This window comes from Aedes aegypti, chromosome 2, assembly GCF_002204515.2.
Source record: "Aedes aegypti strain LVP_AGWG chromosome 2, AaegL5.0 Primary Assembly, whole genome shotgun sequence".
NCBI lineage: Eukaryota > Metazoa > Arthropoda > Insecta > Diptera > Culicidae > Aedes > Aedes aegypti.
The window spans coordinates 138,446,451-138,467,116 of NC_035108.1; the positions used below are offsets into that span (position 1 = coordinate 138,446,451).

At 36.4% G+C, this 20,666-nt stretch overlaps 1 non-coding gene across 1 annotated transcript; it reads right to left on the reverse strand.

Annotated features, from left to right (window-relative positions):
• Window positions 1-2,038: 2,038 nt before the first annotated feature.
• Trnaf-aaa lies at window positions 2,039-2,111 on the reverse strand. Its single transcript has one exon. It is a non-coding gene; the product is annotated as a tRNA-Phe (tRNA).
• Window positions 2,112-20,666: the final 18,555 nt, after the last annotated feature.

Consider the following 20,666-nt stretch of genomic DNA (forward strand, 5'->3'; position numbering starts at 1 on the left):
AAAATCTCGATCATTGGTGAAGTTTTATGTACCTCGGATATATTACAAAAATGTTCAGCATTCGGGAAAACATGTAATTGGAATTTCAAAAATATTTTGTCGGTGAAAATTGTCCGATACATTTTGTATGTGACAGTTTTAGCTCTGACACGAAGGCCACGCTGGTGATAAAGTGTCATAATTAAACTGATAAATAAATAAATAGCTTTAGCTGAAAAATGAAGTTGAATTTACTATGGAAAAATCGAATTTCCCTCGATAGAATATATTGAAAATTTCAGGGTGTGAAAGTTTTGATGGGATGCTTATCCTCTAAGACAATCTAAAATACATACAATTTCGATAAAAATCGGAACATTGGCAACGTGATACAAAATTTGAAATATCTCACGAGTTTAATCAATATTATGAATATTTTCAAGAGTGCTGAACTTGTGTCCAACACATTCGCTACAGAAAGTCGCTCAGTTTTTCGATCTAACAACAAAAGTCGAAAATTCCCTAACAAAATCAATTCTGCCGTTTTTAAGCCATAACTTTTCAAATATTTGACGAAAAATTTAGATACTTAATTGTCATAGTTTAACCTTGAAATAAAAAAGTTTGCTCAATCAAATAAATCAAATATTTTTAGATAAGAATTGGAAAGAAAAAAAAGGCTAAGTGGTGTATGTTACATATTGGTCGGTTTCGAGTTAAAAATACTGAAAAGTTTTACTGCTTCCTAGCTCTCGAATAGAATGTTGATGAACAATTTGTAGAAGTTTTGCTTGCTTTTTTATTTGGTTCCAATACAAATTGTATCGGTACAAAAATTGCTGAAAAAAACTTCAAACTCGTTTTTTTTTCTAATGCATGTTTTTGTCACTTCCACCCTTTAACCGCAATTTATATTTGAAACTAATACAGTCGAAGCTCGTTATAACGACAACTTTTATAACAACAAAAGCTCTCTATAGCGACATTTTTCGGTCCCATGAAAACTATTTCGATGTCATAACTATTCTCTATAACGACTTTTCTCTATTGCGACGGTCCCTTGCGATGTCGTTATAACGCGCTTCGACTGTATCAATATAATGATATATTGACCAACATAATTTCAATAGGATTTATTGGGTCAAGCGCGTACAAATATCCAGATTTCAAAATGATGATGAAGAACAGGTGCGTCGAGGAACAATTTAATTTCAAAAAGTGCACCGCGAGCCGAAAAGGCTGAAAACCCCTGCTTTAAACCATAAAGGAAGTTGCTGAGAAGAGAAAATCAATCCGACGGTTCGGAGAAGAGATATTCATGAATTTGTTTGCTATTATTTAGCTACATGTGTGATTATACCGTTTTGATTCATATTACGGACAGCTTCACATTCCGGACACTCTACTTTGTATGGGAAACTTTTCACACGAAATGTTTCAATTTTTGCCGTTCAAAGGTTCTCACTTTCAAGGCTCGTTTTAACAAGCATTTTCCATAGATATCTATGAAAATGTATAATGCCCAACTTCCTTAAGCGTCTCTCTAATGGTTTAACAATTTCATTTGATGATTTGATTTTTCTATCTATGATTTGTTTGACCTGTCCGAAATTCGAATCGAAGTGTCCTGAATATGAGGCAAAAGTAAGGAAGCGTCCGGAATAAGAATCATGTAAATTCCACACATTTCTATTTATTTAAAATTATTCATGTTTCTGAATCAAAATCTTCACTCACCATTCGAAAGTTAAGGGGTTTGAAGGTTCGATAACGCGGAGAAATCATACGGAGTGATTTATTTTACATGCTATTTTATTAGTTATACTTCACTGAAGCCTTAAGTGTCCGTAATATGAATCAAAACGGTAGTCTGGATAAACTCTGCAGAAATCGCTAACAAAACTAACTTGAAAAGTACTTGTTTTTAATTATGAATCGTGGTTTGCGGCTAACCAGCCGAGTGGAAGTTTAACAACTACCGAAAAGCTAAACATTACATATAATTTGCAATTGGATTAGATGGACAAATTGAAGTGAAGATTTGCGAAAAAGTTACACGTCTTCTCAGTGAGAATCGAACTCACGACTCCCCGATCTTTAGTTGGGGCGCGTTACCACTACGCCATGAGAGGACTCATGCACGCAGAAGTTAACCTGAATTCGATTTCAGCTCAATAATCACGTGTTCCTTTTTCGCAAAGTGCACCTCTTTCGGTCTATCTCATACATCCCTAGTTTAAGCGAGAAGGTGAGCAAAGTTTTGAAAAAACACAACATCACTGCTTCCTTCAAACCGTGCGATAAGGTGAAAACAACCGTTTTCACCAAACTTAAGGATGCTATACCACCAATGAAACAAACTAACGTGGTATACAGCATCCCTTGTGGAGCTTGCGAAAGAAAAGAATACATAGGACAAACATCACAAACACTAGACAAGCGCATTGCGCAACACAGAAACTCCATACGCACCAACGCTTCAGCCACGGGACTCACGCAACACGCGATAGAAAACGGACATCAATTTGACTTTTCTCGAACACGAATCTTAGAGAGGATCAACCATGACGCAAGCCGATAAGCAGCAGAAATAATTCACATTAAGATAAACAGAGAGACAACAGTAAACTTACAACGTGACGTAGACGGGTTCTCAAACACATACAACAACTTGATAAACAAACTTAAAGACGAACAACGACGAACAGAACAACGACGACAGGAACGAGAACATAGAGAAACGACGTAGAAAATTAGAATTAAGTATACCGCCGAGACGGACGAACCGTCGGCGGAATTGTAAGTGTTTTCTTAGTAAATTCTTTATTGATTGTATGTGGAGAAATTATGTTAATTGTGAATTATTTTGTTTTATTCTATATTTGTGCAACAGTTTTCTGAAGATGACCGAAATAAAGTAGGTTGAAACGTAAAATTTCTATATCAGAAATCATTACCCGTCACCGAAAAATACCAATGAAGTAGAAAAGATTAAGAGAACGGTGATCAAAACCACAGCAAGATTAATAATTTGTTTAGGATTTTCAGAAATTACAAAAATTCTAGGAGCCTCACCAAAATTGTCTTCAACATCACCAAGCAAGGATTCATTCTACGAACTATTCAGAGAGTACGCCAACAGTATTTCATACTTTGCTTTTCAAATTATTTCTAAAGTTTCTCTATAGGATTGTTGGAAAAATCGCAAACAAAAACAAAAACAACAACAAAAACTTCCTGCAAAAAAAAAATAATGACTCTTCCTGGTGTTACTGCAAGGATTCCTCGTAATATTCCACAAGCATTTAATGAGCAATTAAAAAGAATTCAATTGGTAATATGTTATTCATGATTTCTCAGAGAAGTTCTCCGCAGACCTATCTAGAGTTTTTCTCAGGTAATTATTTTTAAGATTTATCAAAAATCTAGGAGCAACATCTCGCATTCCTTCAAAACTCTATTATTTTTATTTTTCCAAAAATTCCTAACTGAGACATGTTTGAAGAATTCTAACATTTCTATAAAGTTCCTAGAGGAATACGTTCAACTGTTCTTTCAAAAACTTTTCCGAGAAAATACTCAAACACTTCTCCAGTAATCCGTTCATGGATTTCTTAGAGAATTATAATATTGTTAGAATATTATTGTAAGGATCTTAACAAAAAATACCAGAGATTCATCTAAGAATTTTCCAGATATTTTTTTCTTTGAACAGCACTAACGATTATTTTGGGATTTTTCGAAAACAAAATTTCCACCAGATTTACCAAGATTTTGCAATTCTTGAACTTTTTAAAAAAATTCTCTAAAAGTTCCATCAAGTATTCTTAAAGGTTCTAGAAATAAGCAATAACTCAATTTTTTTGGCTAATGCTAATCTCAAGATTCTCCAATAAAAAACTATTTAAGTATTCATCCATTCTCCATTTTTTGGTTCTAAAACTACTCCAGGAACATTTCAATATTTTTTATGGGTTCAAAAGATTTTTGTTGGTATTTTTTTTTTTTTTGAATAATTGCAGCCTTAATGTAATTCGGATAAATTTACTCAATTCCTGTCGTAAAATTCAAGATTCAAATCGAAGAATTTCTGAAACTTGTTGACAGTGTTGTGCGGTACACATTTTTATTTCCATACAATTAAATAAACGTCAAAATATCATCGTTCAACATCAGAGTGACCATTTCTTGTATTGAGGATGAATGAACTTTAGAGAAAAATCTTTCCGATATAAACAGGAAACCTTTACCACGTTTGAAACGTAAAAATGTATTGCATTCTGAACTGAAAAACAAAGAATTATTAACGTCATCCACAACTTTAGTAACAAATTGACACACTGAGACTTTTTTTTTGTTAAAAAAAAGGTAAGGTTAATTTAGCTGAGTTTGAAATTTAGCCACAAAAGTGATAGTCAGTGAAAAAAAATCACTGAACTCCAATCGTTAAATTCTTTGAAATAATCCTACACATTGTCACAATGCATTTTAAATATGATATGTGCAGTTTGTTTCGAAAAAATTACTCTGCCAGATGTCAGTTCATTGTTGACCATTTTTCATGGTCATATTTTCTGAAAATTATCATACGGATATTTCAAATTTAGATACTCTCAAGTAAATTTAAAATTACCGATTCAAGATAACCAATCATTGAAGCCAAAAATGATACAATGATACTTGATCTCAAGCAGGTTGGTAGAATTTTGAAAACGTAGAAAATAAATGCAAACTTAGAATATTTTTCGTGACCCACCAGACATCAGCTCACATCGCAACCCACATATTGAGAAAGTATGGTCTAAGATGCATTGCGGTAAAATTCGTAATGTGAGATTTAAATGCATTTAAATGTTAGGGGAAACTTTTGCATTACTTTGAAAATTTGTTGAGAAATTTCTGCAATTTTTCTAAACTCCTACATTTTTTATATTCTTTAAAATGTTGCTATCTGAAGTATGGAAAGATTATTGTACAAAGTTCCTCAAAGCGTCATGCGAAGGGAGGAGAAGCAACAAAATGTTGAAGCAGGCAGAACAATATATGGGCAATGGTACAATAAAAGATAATTTATTATCTTTTCTATACGGGTAAATTACAGGATTGTTAAAACATCTCTAATGAATTTACAAATGCAACAAATTTCTCAAGAAGGTCCATCAGAATTTTATTTAGAAATTATTCTTGAAATCTATCCTATCTTGATTTCTGGTTTTCTAAAATTCTGTCAGATAGCCTCTATGAATTCCGCCCTCGTATAAGACAAAAATTCAAATCAAGGATATGGATTTTTCCAATAATTGATAAAATTATTGCTACAGAATTAGTCTCTACAGGTTCCTTTACCGATATGCTAATTTCGGAAGCAAAAGTTTTCCAGGGGGGTTTCAACAAATGTTCTCTGAAGGTTGGAAGGCAAGAGACATGAAAGAATTTTTGACGAAATAGTATTTTGGAAATATTTCTTAAGGACTTAATTTCCCATCCCCAACCATTAGCCCTATAATTCGCCTTTTTGGCCTTATAAGGCTATTGTCAGCTGTATTATAGCACTATATTAGCATGCAGGGCGAATTAAAGTGCAATTTGCTTACTTGGGTTCGCGGGAAAATTTGTAAATAAATGTTTGAGAATACTATTCAACAAAAATTCATAGAAGAATTTATAATAGAATTGTCAGAAAAATAACTCTGCGTTAGATTTGGCAGAATCAATTATTTTTTGGAGGAATTGCGAGAGAAAATTGAACTTTTGAATGATTAAGTAACATTAAGTTTTTTTGAAACATTATACGAGTTGAAGTTAATGCATGGATTTCTTAATTGAATTCTCATAAGAAAAATCATCACTATTTCAAAACATGAGAAATCTGAATGCAGTGAATATGCTGCTTAATGCTGCTTTATTTTGACGCTTGTTTGTACCACGGTATGTTTTGCAACGGAGATGTCGGAAAATTGCGCTTATCGCATACAACAAGAAGCTAGTTCTAACAGCAATCAATCGATCGACAGCGGACGGTAAAGCTTTCGGTTGTCGCGCGATTCACCGAAGTCAGAACCGCCACGTTGATGCTGTGGAAGACAAGCGAGGTTTTCTCACTATATTTTTACAACATAAAATAACGTAACTACTGAAGAGATTTTTGTCAATAACATGATTCAGAAAATTTTGTTTCATATTTAATTGTATTTTTTTTTTGTTATTATCACCGAAAATTCTGGGGGGGGGGGGGGCTGAATGATTCTGGAGGGGGCCAGGCCCCCCTGGCCCCCCTGTTCCTACGCCAATGAATATTGACCTCAAAATGCTGGCTTGAGGAACACCAGCTCTTACAGGAAGTCCTTAAGACTTGGAGTTTACGATCAAGCCTTTATGCCAAACACTGTCGAATGCTTTTTCTATGTCTAGAAGAGCAAGACCAGTAGAATAGACTTCAGATTTGTTGGAACGAATCAAATTTGTTACACGTAAAAGTTGATGAGTGGTCAAATGTCCATGTCGGAAACCGAACTGTTAATTGGCAAAATGATTTTTCGTTGAAGTGAACCATCATTCTGTTCAAAATGACCTTTTCAAAAAGTTTACTGATTGAGAGAAGGAACAGATAGGACGATAGCTAGAAGCTTCTAAAGGATTTTTATGTGGTTTTAAAATTGGTAGAGTAGATGTATTAATCTTTTTTGTATGAAGGGGCGAAAATTAGTGCAAATTTCTTGGGTGGCGAAGATTAAATCTTTACCCTACAACCTTAGCATTTTTCCATTTGTCAGGAAAATATTCCAACTGAAAACATTTGCTAAATATATCAACTAAGAATGATAAGCTACTTTTTGGAAGTTTCTTGATGAGGATGTAGAAAATTCTATCATCGCCAGGAGCTTTCATATCTTCGATTTTTTTAATAATAATTCTCACTTCTTCCAAATCAGTCTCTCAGGAATTTTCGAAAACGTTCTCTTGATTGAGAATATTTAGAAGTCCTGAGTAACTTGATTCTCAATTGTTTGTTTTCCGACTCGGTATTGGCTCCTTAGGTTTTTTTATTAATTTTATATAATTTCCAAAAGGTTCTGGAGCCAGGGTCCAATTTAGAAATATTACGCACTGTGGGCAAAATATATTTTACATCAACGTGTAGCTTTTGGAAAAGAAGTTTGGTTTCAAGCGCCCAAGTGATCCATTACTGTGTGTGAGCCGTAACTGTGTCGACATGGTACGTCAACTTTGCCGGCAATCACCAGCTCACAATTCCGGGGAACTTTTTTGCTAGAACCGCAAGGATAAAGTTTTATTAACACGTATATGAAAAGTTGATCTGAATCCAAAACACTGTCAGCGGCCATGGATTGTGGTTCGGACTTTTTTTCGCTATCCGTTCCCTACTTTGCACTGTCCCCGGTCACGGGACTATTACTTTTAATTAAAGCAGCTTTTAATGTAGCCCTTTCTCGTGGAATGGTGAAAACCATTAAAAACTTCTACTTTTATTGCAGTTGCTTTTTGTGCATTCATTTCCGTCGTGCCGTGCAAGGCGGATGTGATTAGGTGCAACTTTTTGTTAATTTAGATATAATGGATTAAGTTTCAGTACATTCAATTTATAGATATCATAGCAATTGTTGCATCAGTTCTATCATTCAAACAACATTTTCCTGTAATATAAGTGTTTTACCTTATTCGTACTGAATATTGTCCCACTTTGTTGAAGGTGTTCGCTTTGGATTGTAATTTATAGGAGAAAATGGAGGGACGAGAGAATGTCCCATCCGCCTTTGAAGCTGATCGTGAAAAGGGTTTAATTTTTCGCTTTTATTTCTTTACAATGGGAGGGAGAATGCTCCTCACTGGAGATGAGGGAAAATGCACGAAAGCGTGAAAATAGCAACGATAAATTAGATTTATGATTATTGTTATTGTTTTTCGGAAATATTCATGAAGGCGTTGCTGTCCGTGCGAAAAAAAAAACTTCTTGTGCGATGGAGCAATTTCTGGAAGATGGGTCCTGAACACGGTAGAGTTCATTTTTATTCGACCAATCTAAGGCCAACTAAGAAGACGATGTGACAAATTGTATAGGAAAAGCAGGATAAGATCCTCAGAGACGATTCATATTTTGAATTACAATTTGGAATTTCTTCGTCGCAGACTACAAGTAAATATGTGATGTGGCCCCCTTTTTTATTCTTTTTTTCTGGCATTTTCTGGACAAAAACTGCTGCTCAGCTAAGTGTTCTAATGAGCACTTCTACATTTATTAATTTAAAGCGTTGGTTGGTAAAAGCTGGGCATGGCGTGCCATTTGTACCTCGCGAACCTGAAGGAATAAAATAGACCCCTCTGTGTGGTCCTTAGCCTCCTACCCAGCAACTCCTACCCCTATGCTGCAACAAGGGACCCGATAGAACGTGAAACGTTATAATCGGAAACGGCAACAGCAGCCTTCTTCAGAAGAAACAAAAACGCCTTCGTGCCGCAAGCCGAGATGTGCAGGGATAAGGATGGGAGCATCTTGACAGACGAGTGTAAGGTGATCGATAGATGGAAGCAGTGCTTCGACAAACACCTGAATGGCACTGAGAGCACAGGCAACGAAGGTCGAGACAACGGATGAAATGCTTTCGTCAGTACTGCGGGCGATGCAAACCAACCAGCACCCATTTTGAAGGAGGTTAAGAATGCCATTCACCAGCTCAAGAGCAATAAAGCTGCTGGTAAGCATGGTATCGGAGCTGAACTCATAAAGATCGGACCGGAGAGGCTGGCCATATAATTCCACCGGCTGATAGGCACAATCTGTGAAACAGAAAAACTACCGGAGGAGTGGAAGGAAGAGGTAATACGCCATAACTACAAGAAAGGCAACAAATTAGATTGTGAGAATTTTCGAGCGATCAAAGGATCAAACACTACTAACGCGATCCGCGATACTATTCCACCGTGGTACGCTAACGACGCGCGACATGTTTGATCCCGCCCTTGTCGCTCGCCCCCGCAAGAGCAAGCAACCAGGTCGAAGGAACAAACAATACTCTCACAACCGCACCAAATGTGCCATGTACAAACGCTCATAAGGCCGGTAGTCCTCTATGGGCATGAAACGTGGACGATGCTCGAGGAGGACTTGCAAGCACTTGCAGTCTTCGAACGTCGGGTGCTTAGGGCGATCTTTGGCGGTGTACTGGAAAACGGTGCGTAACGACGAAGCATGAACCACGAGCTTGCCCAACTCTACGGCGAACCCAGTATCCAAAAGGTGGTCAAAGCTGGATGGATACGATGGGCAGGCCATGTTGCAAAAATGCAAAGATGGTGTTCGTTACGGATCCGGTTGGTACAAGAAGGCGTGGAGCGCAGTGGGCAAGGTGGGCGGATCAAGTGCTAATCGATTTGGCGAGCGTGGGTCAGAACCGAGGATGGAGAGATGCGGCCACGAACCGAGTATTGTGGCGTGAAATTGTTGATTCAGAATGATCTGTTTAGATGTTAACTAAATAAATGAATGAAACAATACATACAATAATTTTGGTAATGGAAGGGAATCAGATTGTTCATTTAAATTTAACTAGAAGGTTGTTTTACAGCCTTATGCATTTTCAACCAATTCTCAAACCCCATCAACGGTCACCAAACGCAAACTAGCATTCTCTTGACCAAGGGAAGCTTACGAAAAAGTACAAACTTGTTATTACTTCTTTCGTTTTTATGTACACCAATGGATCTCTTGTTTCTGTGAGCTTATTTTGTGGTGTGAGCTACCAAAGTAATGCTGAGTGGCACATTTGTAAATTTTGAATAGGTTCTCTCCAGAAGGAGAAGTGGTACTACACCGAAGACGAAATGTTTTATTGTGGATCTGACTAGGATTGGTACAGGAACAGGGTATGAAAACTTCGTTGGACATGTTGAGTTGTCTACATTTTAGACGAATTATAATAACTACTTGCTCGAAACAAAATGTTTCCATGCATTCCTTTTAGAGCCGAAAAATGAAACTGCCTTCACAATGTAAACTTTTTCAGGCCAAATCGAATGAAAAGATGCGATTTCACACTTTCGACCACCCGATAGCACCTCTTCCGCCTATTTATCGCACCGGCAGACCGACCGACCAGCGAGTAGAAATTTATGATCTGAAAGCTTTTCCCCCAAAGCGAAAATAGCGTGAAATTGGCTAAACTTTGTAACCCCATCGCACTATGCTGGAATTCGGGTGCTCCTGGGGTCGAGCCATAAATATCAATTTAAATTCATTTGTTGTATCTGTTGGTCCCCTTACTTTTGCTCAACGGCCATCGCTGGACTGCCGGCTTTGTACGTTTGTCTATACGGAGAAATATTTTTACCTAATTTTTGAGTTTACTTTACCCAAAATTAAGTATATCGATTATAGTTTCAACCCAAAATCTCTCGGTTTTCTCTTTCTCCCACACGAATGTTGTCAAAAATAGAGAGAGCTGCATCTACCCAATGGGGGTACTTTGGCCCAATAAGCCAAATTTGGGTAAATGCAACTTTTCTTATGTTTGGGTCGAAAGAAATCAATTTTGCGTTAAATCAACCCAAAATTGAGTATATTTTTCTAATGGAATTAAAGCCAAACTACCTAGTGGGGACCTTAGAAATTTAGCCAAAATTGAGTTATTGGGCTCAACTACGGAATTGCGTTGAAACAACCCAAAATCGAGTTTAATTCCGTCTCCGTGTACGTTTTCCACCGGTCAGAAGCAAAGTTGAAGTTGCTGGATAAAGTTTCTGGATAAACTACACCAACTTCAAAACTATTGAGAGTCGTAAGAAAAATAATTCGGTTGCTGCAAAGTGGCGTAGGGCGAAGGGGAGGGATTTGGAAAGGGTGCTTCGAACTCTGCAGACTGCCCCTGGAAGCAGACCGTGGCGAGGTACCAAACTGAAAAGGAATAGGAAAGTCTTCCGGGAATGAACGAAACAACTTTTTTGATGCTGTGCACTATGCGGGAAAGAGTGAATTGGTTGTGGTTACTCTTGCATTTAGCTGAACATTTCGGTACTTTTCGAGACTGTTTCATGGTATTGAACATTTGAATTATTGGTCGCTAGAGTTAGGAACACAATACCTTTTGAAAACAAATCAAGTCAGAAGGAGAATACAATTTTAATTATTACTTGGATGGCGCAGGTCTGGTAGAAGGTATTAGGTATAGGTAGGGTTGGGTTGTAGAGTTCTGCAATGCTTTTTGAGCGAGGTAGTTCTGGTAGGCTTCTCATTAGTACTTTATCCATCGAATTTTAAGCATTGTTGAGATGAGCTTTTGATGTTTTGAAAATCCAAATATCTTATCAATACAATCAATCATTACGCCAAAATTTAAATTTCCATTCGTTTCTACCAACACTATCGTTGTAGTTACAATTCCATACATTCACTGAAAAAGATATGCAGCTGAATCGCTGCTGTCATGCCAACTATTGGTACTCTCCAACCTCACCTGTCGATGCAATGAAAAACTGCAACTCTTTTCATGTGGTTTTCTATCGCCTCACCACAAACAAAGCAGCGATTATCTATCGACAATCAGACTTTTGATTGGAATCGAAATGAGTATCGTAGGTAGTAGTGGTTGCCGCATACAAAAGCGGAAAGCTCGTTGCTGCAGCACAACGTGTGCGTGATCATTTATATAGCGAATGCGTTAGATCTTGGGCACTGCTGCCTTAATCGATTTCAAAATAACACTGCAGAGTCAAATATAAATTGAATTTACCTTTGAAGCGCAGCGGTGTCATTTGAGGGTGGCTTCATTTGTTTCGCTGCGGTTTTCCTCGTGAATAGGAAATTGCTTTTCTCCGAACGACTGCGTTCGAATGGAGAGCAAATTTCGAATCAGTTTTTGGCGTGAAATAGCGCCGTAAACAGGAATTAAAGTTATCAAGAATGGTATATGACATACGAGTGCGAAAAAAGCAAAACAAGTAAAAAATATTCTCCATGGAGAACTGTATCAAAAGTAATTGGCAACATATTTAACTTTCCCAGAAATTTTGGATCTATCTGACCATCTTTATATGGTAGTTCTATTCCAACTAATAATTATGATGTGAATTTGTTTTATTAGATTTTTGTATGAGTTTTATTGCAGAAATTATGAAAAGTTTCCGTTCTATGGTGGTATTATATAAATCTAACAAGGGAAGTTTGAAGCACACTTGCATTTATTTATAAACCCAATTTTGTCAATTTGCATGTTTTATAGAAGGTTTTATTATTGCGTTCAAGTGCATCATAAAATTAATTTTTGTAGCCGTTTTAAAATTCGTCATCATATTCTTATGTCGCACATAGCTTTCGAAAACGATCTATTTGTATATGTAACAATAATCGTTTTCATATAGACAAAGTTTATCGCAGCTTAACTATGCACATAGGTCAAGTTTTCTTAAAACCTGGATAATCCCAACTTCCAAAGATGTTTTCAGTTGAAAAACAAAGTCAAACCATTAATCTACAATTAATCTACAATTATTCAAAAAATCATACAAAAATCTCAAAAGAAAATTTTTGTGCTTCGTGTTTTGACCCTTAAGAATGTCCAAAATTTTTGCTTCATCTTCATCAAAACTTACACACTTTAAGTTTTCAGCATAAGTTTAACTGGCCGGTTATTCATTTTTACCTACATATAACTTTCCCGGATGAAAATTTACTTTCGTATTTCGTTAACCCCATCAAATTAAAAGCTATTATTGTTGTTATTTAAAAACTCAGTAGTCTATTTGAAATGAATTATTTATGTAAACACAGATCTCTTTTGGGACAACGATGTGAAAGTTGCACTTATATATTTAACAAAAATGATTGATTCGTCACTACATGTTTCGATATATATTTTTTTTTAATATTTTACATAACACATTGAATTAAATATACCTATACTGAGTGTCGATGTTTTATCCAGATATAGATAAAGGGCTATCAGTTAAAACTTTATTATGTGACTTGTGAATTCTTCCTTATAGAAGAAGCCTCTTGTGGTAATCATGGTAAAGGTATTCTCGGTTTCTAATAATAATGGATGTAGCAGGCATTCCTTTCTTTATCTAACGACCGTACATGAAAAAAAACATATATGTCTGTTTTTGTATTAACAAAACTTTGAATGGTTCGTCACCATCCCAAGTAGCACGCAAAACCTCTTTCAAAGAAATGCTTCCCAAAAATGGTTTCAAAGATGTATCAATAAAAGCATCTGCATCTTACCTAGTTCTAGTTCCGTTGCATATTAATCAAAAGCTCATAAGGTTTCATTGTCGTTCCAATGACTTGCATTTCACCCCTTGTTTGACGTCTAATATTAATGAAACCGCGATTCATTGATGTTGCAAATTTCCTTTGCAAGCATCAATGAGGTCAAGTTTATCAATATGTGTTCTGCAACTTTCAAAACAAACTCTTGCGACTCCTCCAAAAATGACAATTTTAATGTTATGTTTCAATATACTTTCATTTAGAGCATCCGCAACATAACTTCATCGCATGCAAGCTGTGTTTCAATACCTACAACTCAAGAAGTTTTTCTAAGAGCTGGTGGAGTAGTGAGTAGAGGAGAAGATTTATGAACTAGAAGTCGGGAGTTCGATTCTCGTTTGTATTTTTGTTTTAATTTTTTTCTTCTTAAGTATTTTGCAACAAATATGCATTTTCTCTATAACATAAATATGTTACAAACAGGCTCCGTCTCTTGCGCTTTTTGCGTTGCTGATCAGTGCAATTGTAAGCCATACTTTCAACGATTTTCAACTCTGATTCTTGAGTTGAAACAAACTGTGATGCTTGGGATAGGTGTCGACATGTTTATATTTAGTCTTCATCTATGTCAATTGATGATTTCTACAGTTGTTATAGTTACAGGAGTCGCATCACTTACCAAGGTAAACCCAAATTTTGTGGCTTCTGAATTCTTCCCACTAACGAAAACTACTTCCCGTGACAACCATGAAGATGCAGAGGTATACCCGGTCATTAATACCAATGGATGTCACACATGTCTTCCCTTCTCCTTCAGCTACCAAACATTCTTCGTACTGCCTTTTCTTTCTGCGGTAGATTCGCTTCCTTGTACCGCTCTCTATTCTGTCGGTACCGCCAACAAGCATAAGGTTTCTGGCGATATTCTTCGCGTCTGTCGCTCTCTGACACTCTTCATCAAACCAGTCGTTTCGTCTTCGTCGTTGACCAGTGCCAATCATTTCCCGCGTCGTTGTTGTCACAGCTCCGTGGACAAGGTCCCACAGGCTATTTACATCTCTAGAAACGCAGATTCTTCCCAAGTGTTAGTCTAGCTGTTAGCGGTACTGCAAGGCTACAGTCAACTTTGGATATTGAATCGCAGCGTATTGCTATTTCTGGGACTCATGACGCTGGATAACTGCGCCCAAAGTTTAGCTACAACAAGGTAATAATCCGAGTCGATGTTGGGGCCTCGAACGGTCCTGACATCGACATCTGAGAAATGTCGCCCATCATCCAGCACGTGGTCTATTTGCGAGGAAACGTACTTGCAGACATACTGGCGTATGAAGTAGGATCTCCTACTACTCCCCTCTAAATTGTCCAAGTGATACATACCCGATCAGGAACGAATAACTCGTCAGTATCTGTGCATATCATACTTTAGTATCATACCATAATTAGGTATTGTTCAGTAGTTCAGGTGGTACTACTATGGTATTGAGAACATTGTTTAAAATAATATGTATTCGAAAGCTGTTTAGGACTGCTTGAGATATTGAATAATTTCACTTTCATATGAAAATTCATCATTATTTTTATTAAGGTGTTACAATACTTGATTCAATTACACAGTTCGACAAAAAAAATCGATATGAATGCACAAAGATGGGACACCCCGGGCTTGGAAGTATGAAAATAATAAAAAATACTGGCGTTTTCAGAATGTTCGTGTCTGCCCCAGGTCATTTTTAAAATATACTTGAATATTTTGCATTTTGTATTAAAATATCTTATCCAATCAATAACCCGACACAGTGTTTTATTTTCAGGACAGCAGAATTCATGTGCCATATTATGTTTTAAACTTGAAATTCAATATGAAGAGCTGTACTATGATTTGCAGAGACTCCCCCTTTATTTATACCCTCCCCATTTTAAAAGTATCGCAAAGGATGGAATATTCGACATAATAAGCGAATTTAGTAATACTACAATCCACTAGCTATCTCTTCAGAAGTACATATCGTGGTTTATGAACAACCCCTTGACCATACTGTGGAGCCGTGTATGACTTGCGTGTTCATTTTAGGGGGCGGAGTCTATTCAAAAGTAACGGTTCATGTAAATAAAAATCAAAATTTTAAGAGTTGACCACAAGGGGAAGGGGATGAAAAACACCAAATATATAACCACGTGGTTTATGAAGGGTCCTTGCAGGCTATTATGTTTCATGTTTACAATATAGATTATTTTAAAATTTATTTATGAACAAAAGGCCACGACGGAGGAGAAGGGTCTTGATTTACAAAATAAAGTCCATGTGGTTTATGAATATTCCCTGACAGATCAACGGACTTTTTTGTATGATAACTATACTTTCTTATGAATATCCTATCGATATGGTGCCCATAAACAGCTTTGTTGGTATTAAATATTAAAGGATAAACAATGCTGAAATTGAAACTATTGGATGAAGTCTTTAAAAGCCGTGTTACGACACAATGGTAATGTTTACTCCAGTATTCCAGTGTCTTACAGTGACATACATAAAGAAGAATATAAAGTGCTGCAAGACATTTTGTATTTGATTGATAACTTTGATTTTAAAAGAAAAATAATTGCAGATTTCAAGCTGATCATATCCTCATGGGGCTAAAAAAGAGTAATTCAAAGTTTCCAAATGTTTTGGTTGCCTGTGGGACAGTAACAATGATGGAAGTAAATATTCTCAATCAGCATGGCAACCACGTTTTTCTTTTGGTAAGTACCCAGACAATAAACCAGATTTTTACAGTGCTATATTAGAACCATTAGCCGCCCTAGAAGACATCCTTCATCATCCTTTGCACATGAAGCTTGGACTTGTAACACAGCTCTTCAAAAAATTGGTTCATCAAAATTCTAAAGTGAAGCAGCATCTAAAGGATCTTTCCCCAAAATTAAGCATAGCATAGCATAGCATAGCATAGACTGACTGTACATGTCAATGGTTGCTACTCCGTGATTGATCGGAACTGGTAAGAATTGCACTACGATCCAAATGAATAAGGGATGGGAGTTTCCGCTTACTCTCGAAGTGCAATTTTAGCAGATCTAATATTATTGATCAATAACGGCGCCGGCCAAGTCCTTACAGTCAGTTGGGATGGGGAAGGAATGTTAGGGTGTAATGATTGTTGCTTCTAGAGACCGAGAATACCTCTGCATCTCCACAATCACCACGGGAAGGGTGTTTATTAGTGAGGGAGGAAAAGATCTGGGAGTCACCTCTGGTCGGTGATGCGATCCATGGACAAGGGGGAAATATACGACTTGTATTTAAAGCTAGTTTTGTATTTTTGTCTCGAGAAGTTTTTGGAAAAAAATACGTCAACATCTATAATGTCGAACAATTCAAAAGACGTTTTTATTAATAACGAAAACTGAAAATTACATGTATATATTTTAACTTATATGAAACAGGAATAATGCCGACACTTGTAGTGACGAACCATACATAGTTTGTTTGAAAATTACATATGAGTATTACTGTGCATTTTGTCTCGATATGGTAGAAGGTTTAGAAAATACGTCAACATTCACAATGTCGAACAATTCAAAAGATAATTTTTAATAATGTCAAAAAGAGAAAAATATATGTATAATCAAATTGTATAAGAAAAGAGCGTAATGCCGACACCTATAGTGACAAACCATACAAAGTCTGTTTTAATATTACATAAAAGTTACGCTTTCATGAAAATATGTGTTATCATAAGCATGAAACGAACTCACCAGTTGGTAATCCATTCTCGACTGAACACAAAACTGACACTGACAGCAAAACTTCTTGGCGTCCCGTAAATAAACCGTCTTGCTTGGGCCTTCCCAAATACGTACCCAGCAAGACGCTCCAAAACAGGGAAAAAAAATCTCTGGCGACGAAAACACGCGCGAAACCGTCAGCAAAATCTATCGGACGACGCAAAACCGAACTGTCCTGCTTGGGATTCACGAAGCACTACCCAGCAAGACGCTCCAAAACAGGGGGAAAAAAAATTCTCCGGCAACGAAAACTCGCGAATCCATCAGCAAAATCAATCGGACGACGCAAAACCGAACTGTCCTGCTTGGGCTTCACGAAGCACTACCCAGCAAGACGCTCCAAAACAGGGGGAAAAAAATTCTCCGGCAACGAAAACGCGCGAATCCATCAGCAAAATCAATCGGACGACGCAAAACCCTAAAGGATCTTTCCCCAAAATTAAGTGACATAAAAGTTGAGATGGGCATATTCGATGGGCGTAAAATTCGAGATATATTCAAAAGTACTGATTTTGATAATATATTGTTAATTTATGAAAAATCTGCTTACCAAAATTTAAAACTTGTTTGTGCTGGTTTTCTGGGGAACCAACAACTGGGGAGCTAACAACTACAAAGAACTTATAAGTTACATGATTGCTAGCTATTAAAAGCTAAACGTCAATGTTACATTGAAAATGCATTCTCTGACTTGTCACCTTGAAAGATTTCCTTCAAACCATGGAAGTTTTTCAGATGAGCAGGATGAACGTGAGTAGGGGCACAAGTCGGCCATTGTGACGGCCATCCTTGGATTCCGAGATGTTTCACCTTAAGGACATCGTACAACGATTTAAAGGGAAAAATAACGTCAATGCAATGGGAACATATTGTTGAGGATTAGTTCGACAAAAAGATCCAGAAGAACATTCAAGACAATCACCAACCAAAACAAAATATTTCGTTTTACAATACATGTAGAAAAAAAGTTAATAAAAATCATAAAAATAAATATCATGACACATATATTACATTTTATTTTTCTCAACCCGAAATTCTAATGTACATTGTAACAAAAGTATAAAAAGGTGATGTACAAAAAATAACACCGCCTAAAAACAAGAATACACGGACATCAAACACATTACAACACGATGGAAAAACTGCTGCAACGAGGAATTGATGTAGAGGATCCGCAAATTACTGCTCTTGGAGAACGAACGGCTTTGATGCACCACAGCATTACAAAACAACATCGATTCGACATGTCAAAAGCTAATATTGTAGACAGAAATGAAAACACAAATAGCATAAACAGAAGAACAGACATTGAAGGATTACATGCAATTTACGCAGGAATAGGCTAGGGGAAGTGGTTCACCTAGCATGAATGAGGGATGAACTTATCGCTGAGAAAAAGTAGATTTTGTATGAAATTTGACAAGTATTTGAATGACAGATTCATCCTTGTTCATCCACTTCTCCTAGCCTATATCGTACGAAGTGAGTAACATAAACAAAACACGAAAGGAAATAATACACAACCACAAGACACACACACACACAACAACAGATACTTGCTAACGATAAACCACTAACACAAAAACAAATGAAAGTTAGCGCGGACAGCTAAGAAGCTGCCACGGCTAAAAGCGTAGGCGAGATAAAATTGTGAAATTATAGCACAAAGCGTAAGCTAAAGCGTGTAGGTTTATAGCAAAAAGCCTCCAACGTTACACTGAAAACATCTCCTAGTATTTTATCCAAAATCCATTTCGTAAAACAAGATTTCGTGCATATAACGCTATTTTCATTCATTGTACGAATTATTTGTACTTGACAGAATTTCGCTATTCAGCGACTTTACGAAATAATCGTAAGATGTACGATATACAATTCGTAGATGTGCGTTATCGTGTTGTTCGTATTACGAAACTGATCGTTCAATCTACGAAATCATTCGTTGTTTTCTGCAACGAATGGTTTCGTAGACACATTTCGTAAAATACAACATGACAGGACCGCAGCCTAGGGAGGTAAGAAGAAGCGCGTATAAATGTTCGTTCTGAATACGAAACAAACGAATTTCGATTACGAAATGTTTAGTACATAATAACAATCATTATTTGTTTTGATTTCGAGCTTGAATCGAAGCTGGTTGCATACATTTTACGAAACTGTTTCTTTGCAGAAAACAACGAATTATTTCGTAGTTCAAACGAACGGTTTCGTAATATAAAACAATATATATTTTCAGTGTACAGTACTAGGCAAACATATCGCCACACATGCATTGAGTAAAAACATTGTAAAACTAAAATCAATTGAATAACATAATCTTGTCCATAGCCAAAGCGGGCACAATTCCAATTTCATGTATGGACAAATGAATGTAGAGCACTACCATATATGTACAAGAAAACGTAGTTTCTGTAAGTAATAGGGTGAGTCAAAATCGATGAATATGTAACTATTTGCAAATAATTTTAGAATCCTTGAAAAGGTAAAATATATTACCGAAACCGTCGGCTATTGAAGCAAAACTGTTCTTGCTGCTCTCAAAGACTGCAATGGCCGAAAACACCACGTTCATAGCTGCAACATCCAGTCGTCAAGCAACATTTCCGTCAAAGATGATATAGCCATCACACTAGCATAGAATTTGATAGCAATAAGTGAAAAAAAAAATCGTTAGTCTGTTGAATCTTAAATTCACTATAGTAAACAAAAAACAAAATAACCTGCAAGGGATCCTCCATAAACCATGAGGTTTTATTTTTAGTAATTTTATCCCCCTTCCTTTTGTGGTCAACTTTGATATTTTTAATTTTTATTTATGTGAACCGTAACCTTCGAACAGACGCGTGTGTTGCATTACGGCAATCTCATGAGTCCAAATCATGGTGATTTTTCATAAGCTGAAAACACTCTGAAATCATGATATCATGAGTCATAATCTTGTTTTTGGATTGTGATTTCTACCCGTGTAGATTATATATTTTAATACAAAATGCAAAATGTTCAAGTATATTTTAAAAATGACCTGGGGAAAGACATGAACATTCTGAAAACGCCATTATTTTTGTTTATTTTCATACTTCCAAGCCCGGGGTGTCCCGTCTCTGTTCATTCAGATCGACTTTTTTTTTGTCGAACTGTGTTATCAGTCTGTTTTTTGTAGAATATGCATGAGATATTATCTGAGATATTTAACCTCTTATGCAGGGCTCTTTTATGCCTCATTCAGGTTATAAGTATTGAACATTATCTAGTACAAAATATTTCAGTTTGGTGTTCAGTAGCAATTTTTTTTCTCATCAGATAGACGGCCCCTTGGCAGTTCAGCAACTTGGAAATGTTTTTTTTTCTGCGCTTTAAGCACTATTTTGAACTTGAAAAAAATTTATTTTGGATCTAGAAGCTTTAATAGTTTAATTTTACCTGCTTTAGTTGTATATAGCAAAACCCCAAAGATGAATCAAGTTGGTTTGAGTTCATTATACTAGAGCAGTTTTTCAAATAAACCATTTTCTTTAAGCTTCTATTAAAATTTTGAATATTTTCTGATTAGGGTAGATGTACCAGTTATGGACATAGTGGTTCCCTATTTCGCCATATGTGATTACTTTAATGTCTCCAAATTTTGAAAATTTTTGTGTGTTGTAGCAGTTAGATTTAAGATATATCTTGATGG